We start from the raw sequence: 16,774 nt of genomic DNA on the forward strand, positions 1-16,774 counted from the left end.
TAACTTTTTAAGACAACAGAAATGGCTAGCTACACTGGAAAGATGGATGCATTCAATTGCACATAAGATAACTGGCTACTGTATATGAAACAAATGGAACAGTATTTGAAGCTAATGAAATAGCCAATGAGAAGGGAGTGCCAGTTGTGCTTCGTGCATTGGGTGGAAGAGCTTATAGTTTGCTTAGAAGCAAACTCTTCCAACCAAACCAGTTGAAATAGGCTTTGCTGATATCATGAAAGAAATGAAGGAACATTTAGAACCTAAATCACTCATTGCAGAACCCTTTAGATTTGTCAAGCAGAATGAAAAGGATGGACAATTGTTTAATTTGTGGAATCTTCCAAGAACGTATTCAAAAATAGCTCCTAACTGAAGGAAAATTTACATTTAAAAGAGCAGTTGAAATAGCTGTGTCAATGGAAATAGTGGGCAGAGATGCAATTGAGTTGCAGTCAGGAATGAAACTGAGCATGAAAAAAATTGCAACATCTAAACAGAATCCTGCATGGCTGAACAAATTGTGTTACTGTTGGGGCAGGGGCTCAGATACACCAGACCAATTCAGATTTAAAGGCATAACTTGCAGAAAATGCAACAAAATAGGACACATACAAAAACCATGTCAGGCAGACAAAATAAATGCACTGTACAGGGAAGAGAATAATCTAAAAAGTCAAGTTGCAGTTTCAAAAAGAGCACCAATCTGTATGCTGTTAAGTAATCTGATAATGATGAGAATGACACAGGATCGAGTAGCCTTAAGATTTAGAATGTGAAAACTCACAATACACAAAAAATATGGCTTACAGCAGAGGTGAATGGTAAATTAATGAAAATAAAACTGGACACTGGCTCAGGCATATCAGTCATTCCACAAAATAAGTTTGAATGACATATCAAAGATACTGAACTAAAGTCCAAAGATATCCAGCTAAGAACTTATACAGGAGAAAAGATAACTCCTGTGGGAATGACATTCATAACAGTGAAATACAACAGCCAATAAGCTACATTGGTAAAAACAGAGAGCCAGCATTGTGGAGACATAAGTGGCTGAGAACGACTACAACTTGATTTGAGATCGATCCACCATTTTTATGCCACATCCCCTACAAAAGAGTCAACTGAAAGTGAATTAAGAAAGGTACTGGATGAAACCACAGTAGCTAGTGAGCTAGGTTGCATGGAGATTGAAGAAATTCTTTCCAAGGCTGAGTAGAGTCCATGGGCAATGCCAATGGTTCCAGTAGCCGAGAAGAATGGGTCTACCTCGATCTGTGATTTTAAGGTCACCATCAACCCCAGCTCTGAAAGTAGAATAATACCCACTGCCCAGGATAGAGCATATCTTTGCAAATATTTCTGGAGGAAGCTACTTCAATAAAATGGACTTAGCCGAGGACTACCTACAGACAGAGATGGAAAAAGAATCCAAAGTATTCATCACCATAAACACCTCATAAAGGCCTTAACTGCTGTAATAGTCTTAGGCTACATCCACACTAGACCGGATAATTTTGAAAACGCCGGTTTTGCGTAAAAACAATAGGTGTCCACACTATGCGTTTTTGAAAATATCTCTATCCATATTGAAACGGAGATTTCAGCAAATCTCCTTCTACTGGGCATGCGCAGGACACATCTACCGAAAACAAGCGACATGTTTGGTGTTGAATCTCACCATAATAGTGTGTGTTTGTGCAGTTACAGACTAGAAAAACTTAAAACGACAGACAGCTGTTGGCTCTCGTGCAGGAGAACGTAAAAGTAAAAAAAAAACAAATACTGGAGAGTACGGAGGCAACGGACAGGGAGTTCACGGACAGATTGACCCGGCTGACGACGAACATTGAAAAACTGACCAACTCCATTGCATTAATAAAGCACCTTGTTAAATGTGTAAAACATGTCTGCATCAGTGTTATCTTGTATTTCCATACAATGTTACATTAGGCTGTTGCACATCTATTGTCAGAGAAGTACTTGCATAAATAGGTAAACCACCTTCATATGAGCAAGGACAGAAAACAGGGCAAAGTGAGTATACTTATTTATTCAGTAAGTTATGGGTCAAAGTATTTGGTGAGTACATTTCTAACTCTTCTGGCTTCAGTCTCGTTGCCGTCTGTTCTGAAATTGTTAGGTTGCATTCAAGAAAACAATGAAATAGCGCGCTGCCGTCTGATAGCGTTTTCAGAAGTCTCCGGCTACCTGGTCCACACGGATCTGCCCAAGCAGCGTTTTCAAAAACACCCGCCCTGGAAAGCGTTTCTGAAAAGCTCCGGTTTCGGGGGATGAAAACGCCGTTTTAGTGTGGACGGAGGGTAAAAACGAAGAGAAAAAGCTTCGGTTACGGATTTATCCGGCGTAGTGTGGACGTAGCCTTATTTTTGAAGTAGCATTTGCACATGTACTGTGGCAGAAAGCTATGGACCAGGTACTGCAAGGCTGTCATGACACTCATTATTATCTGAATGACATCATTATTACTGGTAATGATGACAAGAAACATTTCCAAACTCTCAAGACATTGTTACAAAGAAACTAACCATCACTTGCTATGGTCACACCAATGTCCAAAGATTACACAAGTGTGCTGATAGAATTCAAGCAGTGGTGTGTGCCTTAAGGCCAAAGGATGCATCACAGTCGTACTCCTCTTTAGGACTTGTCAATTAGTACAGTAGCTTCCTGTCGAACCTGGCTACTGTGTTCTACCCCTGGAGCTCATTACTGCAGATCAGAAAGCAACGGCAGTGGAGAAAGCACTATGAGGTGGCTTTCCAAAAGGTAAAGAAAATGGCGATGTTGGACCCTGTACTCAGGTGTTTATGATCCGCATCATCTAGTAAAGCTTGCCTGTGACTGCTTGCCTTATGGTACATGTGCAGTAATATCACATGTTTTGAATGATGAAAGTGATCTTACAGCCTTTGCATCGCATTCCCTTGCCACTGCAGAGAAAAATTACAGACTTTGACAGAGAGACCCTGAGTCTGGTTTGTGGTGTAAGATGCTTTAACCAGTGGTTCTATGGGAGAGAGCTTACCCTCATTACTGATTGTCAAACACTAGTGTCTATATTCAATCTACAGGAGGGTGTTCCACCTACAGCAGCAGCATGAATGTAGAGATGGGCTCATTTTCTTGGAGGACACAATTAAAAGATTAAATTCAAAAGGATGCCCAATCATGGAAATGCTGATCGACTGTTGTGTTTACCCTTGGAAGAGGAAATACTGGAAAAATTTACAAAAGAGGCACACCTCTCGATGTATTCTCCCGAACGCAAACTACAAATCTCCTTATTATGGTAGAGATGATCCAAAGGGAAACCAGAAACAACCCCACACTGTTTCAAGTCTACATGGCTACTGAAAATTGCTGGAATGTGCAGCAGAAACTCCAGTTTCCCTACTTTTAACAGCACCAGGGTGAAGCTGCCCTTGACAGAGGTTGCCTGATGGGGGAATTGAGAATTGTTGTACCATCTAAGTTGGGAGCTAAAGTGATGGAGGAGCTACACGCTGATCCTCTAGGCATGGTGTAATTGAAAACATTGGCTCAAAGTTTTGTCTGGTCCAGGATAGATCAGCAGATGGAGCAACTTGCTATGCACTATCAGGATGCCAACATATCCAGAAGAAAAGTAATCAGGGGTGCCAGAACCACTTCCTACATTCCCAGAGTCAACTCCTACAACCACCATGGAGGAAGCCCCAGAACCTGAGATTGTTTCATAGCCACAAGTTTCCCCTACCAAGCAGAGTGACAGCTCTGGTCAGGAAAGATATTACCCCACAAGAGTAAGAAACCTCTCCACAGCAATTAAATCTTTAGGCCTGAATGGGACAATTAAAATTTACTAAGCAAGAGCAATATGTTACATATTTTTGAGTTGGAGTTTATAGCTAAGCAGGGAGAAGTGTTGCATATTTAACATTTCAGTAATATTTGAGTAATATTCTAGATATATTGACTGATTAGTCATTCTTTGTTGTTTAAATAATTCATCGTGGGTTATATGTAAAAGTACATACGTGCATAGCATATGTCGTCACACCAATGTGTCATATTTGCTTGTCTCGCTAAAGTAAATGCAAGTTTAAAGCACGCATTCCCTGCTGCATGCTTTTGCCTTCAATTAGTTTTTCATGTTTTATGGAGTTAGTTTTCAATTAGTTTGGAGTTAGTTAGTTTTCAATTAGTTTTTATGTTTTGGAGTTACAAAACATAACAAGTACCACATCAGATTATTTCATCATATCAGTGCGTTGAGGTAGTACATGGGAAAAAAACAGCAGAATACAAAATGAAGTGTCACAGTGTCAGAGAAAATATAGTGCAGGCAGACAAGCAAGTGCAAGGGCATATCAAAGTAAATAGTGAGGTCAACAACTTAACTGCTGCTGTTGTTTTTTCACAGGTTCCTCCTTTTGGTTGGTTGAAGGGTCCATCAGTTCCCTGTGGCAATCTCTGAATATGTTAATCAGGGTTCCTACAGTGTTAGAAATGTCTCATAAATGTCATCTGAGGTGTAATTTTTCCTGAAGTAAAGGTGAATTTTCTGAATTATGATATCTTGGGATCATCTTTCTATACCTAAGGTGATGGAAAATCTCAATTTAATAAAATATCTGTAGTGAGCTCATCTTTCCCGGAATCATCAGAGTCATATCAGCTTTAGTTATTCATAAAGCTTCTCCAGTTGCTCCAAGGAAATAGAGCTGACAACTATATATGAATACTTTGGTAAAGTGAAACCCCATAGATGCTGAAAGAACTCAGATGGTTAGAAATCATTTGTAGAAAGAGAACCCAGTTAACATATTGGGTCAGGAACCCTTACTATATGGATCCTGTTTTGGCAAATCAGATACCGGTTATGATTCCTATCACTTGAAACAAGCAGCAGTAACGCTGTGTAGATTGCGAACAGCAAAACAAAATTTAATGAAAAAACTATTTTTAATTGGTTGCACTGGCACAAAGAAGCATGAAGAATGACCTACAGATATTGAAAAGACGTGGCGAAACTCAGAGTTATCAACACATGCACCAACGAAAACCACCAAAAAAAACCCACTAATTAAACTAAATACATAGAAGTATGCTATTTAGTGCAGCACCTAAATTCAGAAAGTCCTCGAGCTAAAAAAAAAGGAAAAGGAACCGACTGAGAGCTTCTGCTATCTGCAACAGGAAACACGTGGAAAACAAAATAACCACCAACCAATCTGACATCACAACTTCAAATAGTACTAGCTGTTCTGCAGCAGCTTGCACTGACTGTTGTTACAAACTTCGTCAGTCAAAGAAGGCTCACGCCATCAAGTATCTCGTCAGGAGTTTAGTTTTACTTCGGGAAATTTGGCTACAAAACTAAAGCCAGCAGGATAAAATCTCCCTCATGAAGAAAGCAAAACACCTGTAATGACACAAGAAGGTGAACTACTTAGAAAGTAAGTAATTTTTTTTGTTGCCTAAAGAATATATTAAAACATTATAAAATTACTTGCAAAAATATCAGTTGTATCTTCATCTATAAACCAGGAGAGATTTTTTTAAGAATAGATATTTGGTTTGGATTCATTTTCAAATCCCTTCAACGTCTCACCTCTCCCAGACTCTACCACCTCCTCCTGTCTGCTTCCCTCCACTCCCAAACATGAGCAATTTCAAATCTCAAGCTCAGGCTCTCATATTACCTCCCTAAACACCTCTACCTCACTATCTTTCAAGATGATCCTTATAGATTGGATTCTTTTATCAAACGATGTGCCCTGAACTGCTTGTCCTGTAGCTTGTTTTATTGACCATCTTTCCATTTAATGTCATGAGACACTCAATCCAAACTTTTGTTATTGTTTCCTGCTTTTATCCAAAAGATGCCGACAGCTTCTGGGGTGCAGCTCCATGGCTACCAGCTGTATACACTTTTACACCAAACAACAGTTGCAATCCCCAATATAAGGTATTATTTTCCATTTGTGTCATACAGAGTAATAAAAAGATGAAGGCTTTCTTTGGTTCATTGTGCAGGGTTAGAGCTGGCAGCTTGCTGCAAGGTAAGCAACCATCTTTCCCAGCTTCTGCCTCTTAGCACACTCTTGATGCTCTTAGCCGAGGATCCTGGGATCCGAAACATTTACTTTGCAATAAAAAAGGAAAAATTATGAATAGAAATCCCATCAAACAAAAATCCCATTTGGATTAAGAACTTATGATTCCTATTTTGTACAAAAATCCTTGCTCATTTATTCTGTGTTCCAAATCATTCAATTTGTAAATTCTCAACTTTGTTTTCAAATGCTTTCAAGACCTCTCCTCTCCTCTCCTCTCCCCTTCCAGCCATCTGAGATAACTCTGCTCCTAAATTTCTTGCGCGCATTGCCAGTTCTAGTCTTTTTACCACTGGTGGCCCAAACTTCACCTACAAACCTTTAAACTTTCAAATTCCTCCAGTAAATATTTCCACTTTTAATCTTTTATTTTGCCCTTTAAGGCAATACTTAATTCTACTTCATTAGCCATTTTCCAAATAGCCTGTCGATGTGTTTTGGTATCCAAATATGCCACATAATGTTCTAATGATGTCCCATGGATTACTGTATAATGGTAATGAGATTGAAAATTGTCTTGTAGTTTCTATAGAGTCAACAAGGTGGTCTGGATGGCATTATTAGTGCATTGGCCAATACATAATTGTTGGCTTAAATTGTTTTTATAGCGTCGCATAGTTTTTGGTTTTAGTTTATTCTGGCAGTGCTGGAGTAGTTTTCAAAGTAACTTCTGAACTTTTACTCTAGGGCTAATTTAATAGATTATAAAAACATTTTCCAATTGGCAATTGACCAGAAGCATTGACTTCTTTTGATTCTCCACAGATACTGGCTGAACTGTTAAACATCCAGAATTTTCTGTTTTTATTTCAGATCTCCAGCATTTTGTTTGTCCAGTGAAGTGCACTACAAAAATTGACATTTCTTTGTAGCACTCATAACCGATATATCTAAGCATCTGAATCAGATTCTACATTTTACTAAATAATGAGTCTCTTTCCAATCCTTCCAAAAACTGGTAGCAAATAGAATTTTGATTGAAAATACAGTTAAAATATAACTTTTTATCTGAGTTTATTTCTTTACCGCTCTCCTGTCGCTGGTATTAGCAGACAAGAGAAGATTTATTTTAAACTATAAGAGCATGCCAGGACATACTCTCTTCATATTCTGTTCTGCAAAACAACAAATTTCACCACATTGTCAGTGATATTAAATCTGATTCCTATTCTGAAGTTTCCAAATAACATTTCAAACTTATTCTGCAATGAAACTTATTTAAAAGGAAAGGTTCGGCTAAATTCATCACGACTTTTAATAGTTCCCTCCTTAAAGACAAAGAATCTCTTTACCAAAGACATCTTCATGATTTCAACATGCATCTGAATTTATGTTCATCTCTGAACTTTATTCACAATGCTAGAATTTATTGACCATCCCCAACTGTCCTTGATTGGTGGTTGAATTTCTTGTTGAACTGCTATAGTTGATGTGGTACAAAATTCTCCCATTGTGCTATCAGGGAGCATATTATGAATTTTGACTGGCATCGCTGGAGTAGCATTAATATAACAAAATCCAGCTGCGGATCAACAAACTGCAGGAAGAACTCGGTGCATCAAGCATCATCTGTTGAGGCCAAGGGGCCGTGGACTTTTTGGGTGATGTCTTGGCATCAGGACTAAGATTAACAAGTGAGAGGGAGCTGAAGCAGATGTCAATGGGTGATAAGTAGGAACAAATAAGGAAAAAAAATAGATGGAGGAGATGGGGATGAGAGAGACAGCGTCTGGAAATTGATAAGTACCCAAGTGGAATCTGAGATGTTGTTCTGCAAGTATCTGTTTGGCCTCACCTGGGCGGAGAGAAGGTCAATGACAGACAGGTGACAGTAAAGGTCAGGAGGGGAACATGTGACTAATGGTGGAATTCCTTTTCACCTGGAGGAAATTGTGAAGGATCGTATGCAGGATGTGGAGGCTAGTGGGGTGAAAGGTGAAGACCAAGAGAATTCTATCTCTATTCTGTCTTGGGGGAGAGAGATAGAGCAGTTTGTTTTATGCTCTAGATTCTAGTATCTGCAGCCCCTTGGGCATCCAACTAAGAATTATATACTTTGTAAATTATATACTTTTTAAAAAAAACACAAAAACACAAAAAAGCTTCCTTTGAAAAATGGCATCATCTAAATGGGTGCCGTGGTAGCGAGGCAGTTAGCATGACACTCCTACAGCTGGAGGCATTGGAGTTCAGAGTTCAATTCCAACATCATCTGTAAGGAGTTTGCACATTCTCCCCATGAACGGCATGGGTTTCCTCCCTCAATCCAAAAACATACCACTTAGTAAGTTAATTGGCCATCGTAAGTTCTCCCATGATTAGGCTTGAGTTAATCCGGGGCTCGAGTTCGAATCGAAGGGCTGGAAGGGCCTAGTCTGCCCTGTATCACTAAATAAATTAACAGACATTTTCCTAAATATTTGTGACTCATTATCTGGATCACACTGAGACAGTTCCCCACCTACATATCCACTTTGACCTTAATTATTTGTCCTTCCTTTTCTTTATTTGCAAGACTCTTTATCAAATACCTTCGTTACATTTAGATATCCATTTCTATGTCCTTCACACAGTATTACCAGCTGAGGGATCTTCAGTAGGTAGATCGGACTGCAGTTTTAGTTCCCCATTCAGCCCTAGTGCAGTGCCCCGTTCACATCAGATTAGAAAAAAAAAACATTCCAAGCACTGGATATCAGAGAAGATTTGCAATCACATCCTTCTAAAATTAGACAAAAATTCCTCAATCTATCTGCATTTTAGCACAGTCTTTTTTCACCAAGAGATCTGTTACTGATAATCTTGTATGCTTAGAGTTTATGAGGAAAGTTGTTGAGGATGATTGCTGTCTTTCTATGGCACCAACATCGACATCTTCAAGGAGCGGTACCTCAGGAAGCCAGTGTTCATCATTAAGGACCCTAGGACATGCCCTCTTCACACTGTTACCATCGGGAAGGAAGTACTGAAGCCTGAAGACACACACTTAGTGATTCAGAAACAGCTTTTTCCCCTTCTGCCATCTAACTTCAAAATGGTCATTGAACCCGTGAACACTACATTTTATATTTTTGTTTTTTTGCGCTACTTATTTTAACTTAATCTACTTAATAGACAGTAACCATCTTCTTTTCCTCTGGATTTATCATGTATTTCACTGTACTGCTGCTGTAAAGTTAATAAATTTCATGACATCTGCCACTGATATTAAACCGGATTCTCAAAGTTCGTGACATAAAAAAATGTCGGCTGATCTGCGTAAATAAATTTAGCTTTATGCAGTTTGAAGAGCGTAACCAGCATCAATATATTGTTTTGTGACAGGAAAACAGGCCAGTGTCAATATTAACTGTCTCATAAAATTATCATTAGTCCTTCCTTTGTCCAAACATTATTGCACTAAAACCCCTTGTAAAGATGAAATTCTCACTAAATTCTTTATAAAATGAGTTATTCCAATACAATCCAACAGCACCACGAGGTCCTTGACAATTGTGCTTGTGCCTAGTTCTCAAAGAACTATTGAAATCAACCCTTTCTTCTGTTCTTTTTTCCTCACACTGGAACTCTGCGATGTTTTTCCCCTTTCAATTACTGTATATGTTCAATTCTGTTTTGAAAGCTGTTGATGAAATAGATGGTGAATTTTAGTAAATTCAGGAAATTCATAGGAATTTGCTGCTTAACTGAATTTCACCTGACCTCATTTCTGGTAAAGATTAATCTTGTTCTTTGTTCATCAGCTCTTCTACCAGTGTGAATTGTTTCCGTTTATTTATTCATTAAAAATTCCACAATTTTCCACTCCACTATTCAAAACTTGTTTGGTCTTAAAACAACCAACAAAAGCCCCCAAAAGTCCTGCACCATTGACGTATTAACAATACATTTTGTCTGTGTCCTACACTCAAAACCAGAAAATCTACTACCGTGGGCTTGATTATGTTGGAGTACCAACTCCAACATAATCAACACCTGGACTTGTAAATATATTTTTTCGCCTTCAATAGAGTGTTGTTTGATTTGGAGCTCACTATTTAAAGCACTACTTTGAAGGTTTTATAGATTGGGCTGGCACAGTAGTGTAATAGTAGGTGTATTACTAATACAACATCAGCAACCCTGGTTGACTACTGCTGCTATTTATACGCGGCTTATACGTTATCTTTGTGACTGTGTCAGTCTCCCCGAATGTTTTGTTTTCCTTGTATGTTCCAAAGACGTATGTATGTTAATTGGTCACAATGGTCTAGGTGGTCCATGGGCTTGTTTGACTGGAGAGGCCTGTTACCATGCTGTGTCTTTAAATACAAATCAATAAATAGAGATTTATTATTTCAAGTTTGCCATTATTTTCTTAGGGTAATTAGGAATGGGCAACATTGGTTTGTCAACACTGAATGCATTTGGCAAATCAGGTTCTTGGTCTGTGATTTATCGGCAGTTAGCATGCCTTTGGTCTGACCACACTTGGAGTATTGGGAGCAGTTTTGAGATTTTATTCAAGAAAAGATGTGTTGGCATAGGAGAGGGGCCAGAGGAGGTTCGTGAGAAGGATTCCAGGAATGAAAGGGTTAATGTGTGAGGACCATTTGCTGGCTCTGGGCCGATACTTGCTGCAGTTCAGCAGAATGAGGGGGGGATCTCATTGAAACCTATCAAATATGGAAAGGTCTTGCTAGTGTGGATATGGAGAGGATATTTCCTCTAGTGGGGGAGTGTAGAATCATAGGGCACAGCCTCAGAACAGAGAGATGTGCATTTAGAACAGAGATGAGGAGAAATTTCTTTAGGCAGAGTGTGGTGAATCTGTGGAATTCATTTCCACTAATGGCCATGGAAACCAATACAATGGATATATTTAAAGCAAAAGTTGTAAGGTTCCTGAGTTCTTGATTTGTGAGGGTGTCAAACGACAGTGACATTTCACTTCCTGATAGGCTGAATGCCTTTTATGCGAGTTTCATGCATGGAATCATGTGCCAATGAGGATGTCCGGATGGTGGGGGCCACCTTAAAGCCTGAAGGCACAGTGGGCTGTTCCAGAGAGATATTGATGATATCTGTTTGAACCTCTTAACTGGGCTGCACAGTTCATCTGCATCCAACAGGTACGCTCTCAGACACCACAGCTTTACATGGGTTACTCAGGCTAGGGGCTTCCTCACATCAGCTGCTGGCAGATAGACAGCCTTCTCTAAGGGGGGAAAAGGGGAGGTATATAAAATTATAAAGGGTATATATAGGGTAGATTGCAGCAAACCACATTGGAGGCAGGTGATGCACCATCAATTACTCTCTGAGATGTGAGGCGAGAGATAGGCTTTTATTATCTGGAAGAGAGCACTATCAGCAGCAAGAGACCATCACACAACATCCTGGAGACTGAGGGAGGAGCAGTGCCTCCAATCACCTTTATACAGGGGTCTGTGGGAGGAGCCACAAGAGCAGTCAGCAGGGGGGGGGGGGCGTCAGACAGGTATATGTAGTTCACCACAGCAGGTAATCCAGGAGGACACAAATTTAGGATAAAGGGTAGGAGTTTTAGAGGAGGTCTGAGTGCAATCTTTTCTCACCCAGAATGTAGTGAATACCTGCAATGTACAGCTATAGAGCTTAGTGGAATCTGAGTCACCGACAACATTTAAGAATTGTACAGTTGAACACTTGAGCCTCCTGTACACTGAAGGCTATTGGCCAAGTGATGGGAGATGGAATTAATTATGTGTGGGTGCCTACTGGTCAGCATAGATGAGGTTGGCCAAGTGACTCCAGAACCCTGCTAACATTGCAATGTGCCTTTTTTGCTATGACCATCCACATCCGGGGCCCTAGTCTGACTGTGAACAGCCAATAGTCAATCACAACCACAGGCACTACCCCAATTCAACACACTAACTCTGACCCTCCTAACTGCTCACAAGATAGAAGCAATCAAATTTAACAGAGGCAAGGTTAAATACTGGGTGCTTCTTAAGACATCAGAATCTATTGCTGTTGAATAAGAGCTGAATTAACATGTGAAGTGACAACAACTGGAACAAATGCAAAAGGTTGGAGTTAGAAATTGCATTACACAATGGAAATGGGAGGCTTATGCACTGTGTCACACAAGTCATGTGGATGAAACACTAAATCCCATATGGGAGGTTACGGAAAGTAGCCTCCTCGGTATTACACAGGGGAACTTCTCAAATAGAGAACACTGAAGCAGAACCACCTCAGAGCAAAACATTATGTGCCTCTTTTTTTGTCTTTTAGAAATGCAAGCACACTAGTAGTTGGCTCCCACACCCACAGATATCATAGATTTTCCATTTCCGTTTGAGCTTAATTTACATCCTTAAGACGAGCACAAAGAATTTATGTTATGAATAACGTATCACCAAGCACAAGATGGGTGGGACACTTTGAAATTTTGCATCTTCATTCTCTGCTGGAAGATAGAAGCATTTTGCTGAAAACATACAAATGAGACTCTGCTGACAGCATGGGCCCCCAAATGAATTTTTAACCATAGGTTCCGCCAAAGAAAATTGTGCGACTTCCCCAACAAACCACACTGGTGGAAAACAGCATTTCAGTCAAAAACTTGAAATTGTTTCCCACTTTTCTCTGGGTACAAAACAGATGAAGAAATACTTTCTGAGTGGGGAAAGCAAACTTCTGAGAATTGCCATCTGGCACTTCCCAACCCATCTGCCCACTTTTCACTAACATCATTCCTTCCTCAAATCAACAATTAGGATGTAAAATCTTGACATAAATGTGGTCACGTGAGATTGCTCTAGTACCTTGCACATGTGATTACAGAAAAGGAAGAAAGTATGGGTGATTAGAAGTGACAGAATTGTACAAGGTTGTGAAGGATTTAGATATATTTAAAGTTTGAAGTAATATTTGATACCAAGTACATGATGCCTATACTACCTCGTGATTCATTTTCTTGCATGCATTTACAGAAAAAAATGTAATACTTGAAAACTTATACATAAGCAGACAATGACTGACAAACAAACAATGTGCAAAAATAGATAAACTGTACACATAAAAAGTACTGAGAACATAAGTTGTAAAGAGTCCTGGAAAGTGAATCTGTTGGCCATTAGCATAGGGAGTTTCTATTAGCAAATAGTGCAGATTTAAAGGGCAAGTTATTTAGGAGAATTAAGAGACAAATCAATTTTACACAAAAAGTGGGTATAGCCTGAAACTTCAAGCTAAAATGGTTGGAACAGAGTCAACTAGGCTTTCCAAAATGTAGCAGGACAGTCATGTGCAGAAACAGTCCAGGGTGGTAGGGAAAACAATTGCTCCGTAAGATCATTTCAATACCTCTCCCACATTCTCACACTGATCTGTCTATTCTTAGCCTTATCTACTGCCAGGATGAAGCCCAATGCAAACTGAAGGAGCATCACCTTATATTCCATCTGGGTAGCCTATAACCCTCTGACATGAATATTGAGTTTTCCAATTTCACTCAACTCCCTCCAACTTTTTCCTTTTTCTGACATCTCCCTTCCGTTTTCCAGTATACCTATGTTTTGCTCCCCTTTCAACCCCCCAAACCTCCTTTCCCCAATCCATCAAGTGACTTCATACACAAGCTCCTCCACACTGTACCACCAACCTCCCATCTAGTTCCAACCACCACTTACCTTTCCTTCTCCCTGAATGGTTCCCATTCTCACCTCTTTTATATATTGGATTCCAGCATGACTTTCCTGCTCATCTCCCCCCAACATTTTGTGTGTGTTGCTCTGGATTTCTGGACGACCAGTATCTGCAGAATCTCTGGCTTTCCTGCTTAGCTCTCTCTGACAGCCGCCTCACATCTTCACACACTCCTCTACCCCCCACTTTGCTCCCTCTATTCTTTGTTCCCCCTTTGTCTGACCCCTACAACTCTATCCCTGCTCACCTCCCCTACCTGCTTGTCATCTTACAGCCCTCCTCAGTCCACCACTAGCCCTGGATGACTCCTCATCACTCCCTTCTCCATTTTCTGCTGGCCACCTCTCCTTCGCACTCTCAATCTGGATACAGGGCTCCAGCCTGAAATATTGACAAATTCTTTCCTCCCGCTGATGCCACTTGACCCCTGAGTTCCTCCAGCAGATTGTGTTTTGCTCTGTAAGGAGTTGTCATAGGCTTGATAGGCCAACTGGTCTCCTTCTATGCTATACAATGAGTGTCAGATGGAGAGGTATAAGAACTGAGAGACTTAAATCAGTGTTAGAATCAGTTTAATATTTGAGTTACAAGTATAAACAGAATGGTGCTTTTAAATGAGACTTGGATCAAGGTCCACCCTGGGAGATTAACCAGGGAATAGGGAAGCATTTAGACTAATTAGGTAGTGTGAGGAGTATTAGAATTGCAGTACTTGAGAGAAAAGACAAGCTACACTGAAAATAAGAAAAGATTAGAAGAATACTGAATTGTTCAGGTAAAACAAGAAGATGAAACCAAACAGCCAATTAGCACAAATGCATATTATTAATGAATGAGGAACTCAGCAGGCCAGGCAACATCATGGCCAGCTGAGTTTCTCCAGCATTCTGGATTTTTTTGCATCTGTAGATTTTCTCATTTGTTATTAATGAATGAATTACATTGATGAAAGGACAATTACAGATAATCTTGATGTTTAAACCATTGAAGGCAGTCTACAACACAGTGAATACAATAAATGCCTGGCATTAGCATGGAGAGAAATGGAGTGGAGGATGAGGGGTGGGGAGAGATGAAGAAATACCCGGATATAGTGTATTTGGGGAGGGTAAGGCAAAATTATTAGTGGTGTTGCACTGATGCTCAAGGATAATTTCTGCTGGACAACATTTTAGAGTTATTCTTGAAGAGCGGCACTGTAGTGTAGTGGTTAGCGCAACACATTTCAATACCTGCGATTAGCATTTGAGGTTCAATTCCCACTGTTGCCTGTAAATGATTTGTACATTCTCCCCGTGACCTCACGGGCTTCCTCCATGTGCTCCAGATTCCTCCTACATTCCAAAAACGTAGGATTAGACTAAGTTGTTGGCATGCTATGTTGGAGCAGGAAGCACGGTGCCACTTTCTGACTGCGTCAGCACACTCTCGGACTGTGTTGGTCATTGATGCAAATGATGCACGTTTTGATGTTTCAATGTACATGTGACAAATAAAGGTAATCTTGAAGAGATATTTACTAGAGTTAAGGAGCAGAGTGGAGCTGAATATTTTTCATGAAAAAAGTGAGAAGTTGGGGAAACAAGTTGTTGGCAACTGTCAGGAAAAATACAAAATGGGTAAATATACAAAAATAGAAATATAAACAAAAATATCCTATGGCAAAGTGGTAATTTCATTGATTATCAGAAGGATTTTGATTAGAAACAAGTATTATCCAAAGTCACAGCAGTTAAGTAAGATCAATCCTTAGAGATGGGAACAGTTCAGATAAATAACAAACATACATTCACAGTTTAAAAAAAATGGACTATACTGGAAATTTCCAACAAGTCAGGCATTGCCTGTAAACTAAAAAGAAACAATTGAAACTTAAGGTCATAGCCTCTCATCGGAACTAGGTACAGACAGAAATTGCAGGAAGTCAATATTTGAATTTTTAAAAATTTATTTAATAAATACTACATAAAAGACTTGTTATAGAAACAACATCAATGTGTTTACCCAACGGGTGATGATGATTTGTGGTGAATATGTAAGAGGGAAAGACACTTTGCTGGATACCCCACACTGGGAACTACAACAGTGCTTTGCAGAAGTTACTCGGAAATGAGGGAGCTCAGCCATGTGGACAGATTGCAAAGGATAAGGTGGTAAAGCAGAGAATATTAAAAGTGGTATTCAGTATTATCAGTGGTCTTGAAATGGGAAGTATAGAGAAATGGTTTCCATTACTCTGGATCATGCGATTAGTTACCCACTCTTACTTGAGGGAGATGAAGAAAAATAGAGGACTGTTCAGATTTTCAAATACAATGCATCCATCATTGAAAGGAATTTTCAACAATTCCAATCATCACTGTTCTACACTGCAGTCATTGAGTCTGTCCTGTGCACCTCCATCGTTGTGTGGTGCCGAGCACATTATTGGAGCCTCCCTGCCCTCTATTGTGGACCTGTACTCTTCCAGGTTGAAGAAGAGGGCGGGGAACATCATAAAGGACTCCTCCCATCCTGCGCATGGACTGTTTGATCTGCTTCTGTCTGGTAGGCACTTCAGATCCCTCCAGACTAAGACTAATAGGCACTGGAGAAGTTTTTTCCCTACTGCGGTCACTTTGCTGAACAGTTAACTGCCGGTTAACTGTCGGCTAACTATTACTTGGATTGCACTACCTGTATGTATAATCTATATTTTCATTTATATTTATCATTATTATTGTTATGAGCAGAGAGACAACATCTGCCGGAAGTAAATTCCTTGTATGTGCATAGGTACTTGGCGATTAAAGTCTGATTCTGATTCTGATTCTGATCTGTAGGGTGATCTGTAGATGCAATGCGAGATTAAAGAGTCACCATACTCAAGATGTATTATTTGGACTCCTTTATGCCTTGAGATTAAATAGGGTAGAAATTAATCCTTGATTGTTTGGGCTTTCAGAAATATATCATAGCAATATATTTTCTCC

The 16,774-nt window shown here is 39.7% G+C and overlaps 2 protein-coding genes across 2 annotated transcripts in view; one reads left to right on the forward strand and one right to left on the reverse strand.

Moving 5' to 3' along the window:
- The window catches only part of tg (thyroglobulin), a 353,957-nt gene that overhangs the window by 124,982 nt on the left and 212,201 nt on the right, over positions 1-16,774 (reverse strand). The gene's annotated exons all lie outside the window — the stretch shown is intronic.
- The window catches only part of LOC140729115 (src-like-adapter), a 38,505-nt gene continuing 26,977 nt past the window's right edge, over positions 5,247-16,774 (forward strand). The window contains exon 1 of the mRNA XM_073048543.1: positions 5,247-5,465. The gene's annotated coding sequence lies outside the window, so the exon portion shown is untranslated. The remainder of the gene's footprint in view (positions 5,466-16,774) is intronic.

The sequence above is a fragment of the Hemitrygon akajei genome, chromosome 1, assembly GCF_048418815.1.
Source record: "Hemitrygon akajei chromosome 1, sHemAka1.3, whole genome shotgun sequence".
Taxonomy (NCBI): domain Eukaryota; kingdom Metazoa; phylum Chordata; class Chondrichthyes; order Myliobatiformes; family Dasyatidae; genus Hemitrygon; species Hemitrygon akajei.